Source organism: Priapulus caudatus, unplaced genomic scaffold (assembly GCF_000485595.1).
Source record: "Priapulus caudatus unplaced genomic scaffold, Priapulus_caudatus-5.0.1 Scaffold232, whole genome shotgun sequence".
NCBI lineage: Eukaryota > Metazoa > Priapulida > Priapulimorpha > Priapulimorphida > Priapulidae > Priapulus > Priapulus caudatus.
The window spans coordinates 231201-234802 of record NW_014577293.1 but is presented as its reverse complement, the minus strand read 5'-3'; positions in this window follow the sequence as shown (position 1 = coordinate 234802).

Sequence of the window (3602 nt, the reverse complement as noted above, 5' to 3'; positions counted from 1 at the left end):
TTGCGTATAGCACGTGCACAAAAACTGAACAAGACTGTACACTTTCAACACAAAAACTATTTTGTAGCTAAAATGAAATCGGGCGATCGTTACGGTTGGCAGCATTATAGGAGAAAATCTTCACCGCGAAATCCACATTTCTTCGGCTTGCTCCGATTACACACATACATACGAACTACGCTTTTTCTGCAACTAGTTATCCGCCCTGAAAGTAACAATTGAACATTCTGGTACTCGTGTAGAATTAATCCGTTCCCAATCGTTTTAACTGCTCATTTTTTCCCCTTTTTTAACGACGGAATAATCTTTCTTTGAGAAGAGGTGATCGATGATATAATAATGAATGCCGATTCATATAAAAATGTGTGTAAAAACAGCGCCAATGCACACATGCGCGTGCACGCTCGTAATAATAAACGTCGTATCCCAGTCACTCATCATCAAACACACGTGCCGACGATGCGCGGTGGTTTCGCCACGAGGGTGCGCTATACGACACGAGCTGTGCACGCCAATGGAAGTCTGTGACGTCACGCCGTCGGCGTCCGTCAATAGCCGTGCAATTTTCACCTATAAGTGATTTACGGGCCAAATGCGTGCTTCGTGCCTCCCTGACGCCCAACGGCAGACGCCTATATATATATATGACTGGTAGCGGGGATCATGGGGGAAAAAATTGTTAATGATTGCGGCGGTTGCGGCTCGACCTGACATCGTTATTACGGATATTTATTGCAATAATTGTGCAGCGCTCTGTCAAGTGGAAGTGCATTTCATTGTTGATTTACGGCTACCGGCGTTCAATGAAGTGGTTGTACTTATAACCGTACGGGTGACAAATGCGGCTTGCATCATTGATGTATGTGTATAATTTCCTCGCTGCCCCATTGTCGCGGGTATGTAGCGATCGAAGGGAACGAACACGGTGTAGTAAGGTCGAAGTAATGGTGCACTATAACAACATTAAATATGATCTTCGTTCTTTTCAATGAATCAGTTTGTGATAATCATCGCAATTTTTAACACACTCACACGCGCGCGCGCGCTATATATATATATATGATGCATGCGATCATGATATTAACGGCAGGTGACGGGCGGTGATGAAACATACACATGTCATCCGCGCGGAGTGGCCCTCAGTCTCCCTAGCTGCTGCCAGCCCTCGGTGAGCGATGATGCTGCTACTGCTGCTGCTGCTGCTGCTGCTGCTGCTGCTGCTGCTACTGGCTGTAAGAAGAACCAAGCGCTGTCTAGCGGGGAACTGACATCACAGATGCGAGCTCTCGGGTTACGCTTGTCGGGGGTCGAGGGGACGCTGTGTGAAATCCACATTTACCGTGCCATCACAACGCGCCCGAGGGCCGATAGCACGCAACGTTGGCGGCAATGATGTGGGCGAAGGCCGCCTCTCCTCGCATCGTGCTGGTATACCCCGTATGCCGTATTCCGTGTCGTTGTGTCGCGTTCCGTGTCAATCGTGTGGGCAAGATTCGAACAGGATTCGATCAACATTGCATGGTGCGCGTTCGTACGAGTGATGATATTCCGTGTTTCGGGCTCAGGCTTTGAGATATATAGGTGCTATATGTAGAGTTACAGCTGTCGTGATGCGTTGCGAGGAAAGATGATTGCGTCTTATCAGAATCACATCTTAATAAGTTCACATTGCTATTGTAACGAAACTTGTGAATTCGAGCACTTCGGACTTTTTGCATTTCTATACGCGCGCACATGCACGCGCGTGCTTCCTAGCCACACACACACGTACCTACGTACGTACGCACGCACGCACAACGGTAAAAAGATGTTGTAGTTGTTGACGCCTTATGATATGCGGTGGTGCGTGCGTGCCTGTGAGCGTGCGTACATGCGCGTGTGTATGGATGCGTGGGGGCGTAAGTGCGCGCTTGCATGCGTGCACGTGTGCGTGCGTGCGTGCTTGCGTGCGTGCGTGCGTGCGTATATTCTAAGAGCATGAGCGTCAGCGCTTGTTTATATAGACGTGACATGGAGAACGTCTGAAGGCGGCTACCGTCAGCACCGGCAGATCCTCGCACATTCAATTAATTAATATCACCCGGCGTTTACGTTTGTCAGTAACAATTAACCGGTTTCGCGGCAAAGAAATCGTTACAGCATCGCCGCGCCAGCTGCGTGATTTGTAAGACGAAGCGTCAAAACTAGAAAAACTTGGCGAAAAGCTGCACGCCAGCTTAATCCGTTATTAACGCCAAACAGCTGCGAGTGGTTTGCCAGCCGTGAGGAAAGTGTTGCGTCTCGATCATGCACGCAACAAACGTCGGGGCCGGTGTGCGCGCTCACGCCACCGCCTTCCATCTGGTAGTAGCATCAGTAACATCATCACCATCAGCAGCAGCAGCATCAGTAACATCAGTAACATATCATCATCATCATCAGCAGCAGCAGCAGCATCAGTAACATATCATCATCATCATCATCAGCAGCAGCAGCAGCAGCAGCAGCAACAGCAGCAGCATCAGTAACATATCATCATCATCAGCAGCAGCAGCATCAGTAACATATCATCATCATCATCATCAGCAGCAGCAGCAGCAGCAGCAGCAGCAGCAGCAGCAGTAACATATCATCATCATCACCAGCAGCAGCAGCAGCAACATCAGTGACATATCATCATCATCATCAGCAGCAGCAGCAGCAGCAGCACCAGCAGTAGCAGCAACAACAACAGCAGTAGCAACAGCAGTATAGTAGTAGTAGTACTAAATTACTAGTCGTGTTCGTTGCTATTGTGCGCGTAAGTAATTTTTGATAATTATCAACGCAAATATATGACTTTGATCATTATATATTATATTATATCATATTATATGATTAATATATCATTAAATTCACTATTTCAGATGTCATATAATTACTCATGTGTCCGTCCAGAGTGTAGACGGCTAATTCTAGATCATGATAGTAGACAGCAGGTGGAATATATGTCTCATATTTGTTTTCATACAGAAAAATAATAAAAGTCGCAAATATTGTTTTATTTAGTTTAAAGAATTTGTGGCCGTCCTATAAACGTGTGTTTCTGTTGCGCCCGTACGCTGTTAGGAGAGTGCGTTCAAGTTACCCATTAAGAAAGTCGAGAAAGATGTAAACCGGCTGGTTATATCATAGATATCAGAAGTGAATTACAACATGTTTCTTTTTATTACAATGGTAGATTATCATAAAGAAACTATAGCAGTATTTTACGGATGGCAGTGCCGAGTGGGTTATATGAGGGAACGAGGGTCCACTCCCAGTTGCCCAGTTAAATATGTGCATTTTCCAGCCTTCGCTTAATTAAAATCGCAATTTCAGCTTTCCCGTTTTTCGCTTGACTTCTATATCCACGAATCACGAAATATGCATCTGCTATTTTCCGTTTTTTTCCCCAGATAAATGATATGGTGCAATCGCGCGTCCCGAAAATAACAGCTCCCTATTCTTATATATATATATGCAGTTGGTTAGGTTATGTAAGACTGTGAAAGCAAGTAGAAACTTCTTCCTGTTGTGTCGTGTTGGGGTCGCTATTTAAAATTATGTTGATATTTTCTACATGTTACAACTTATCAGAATTG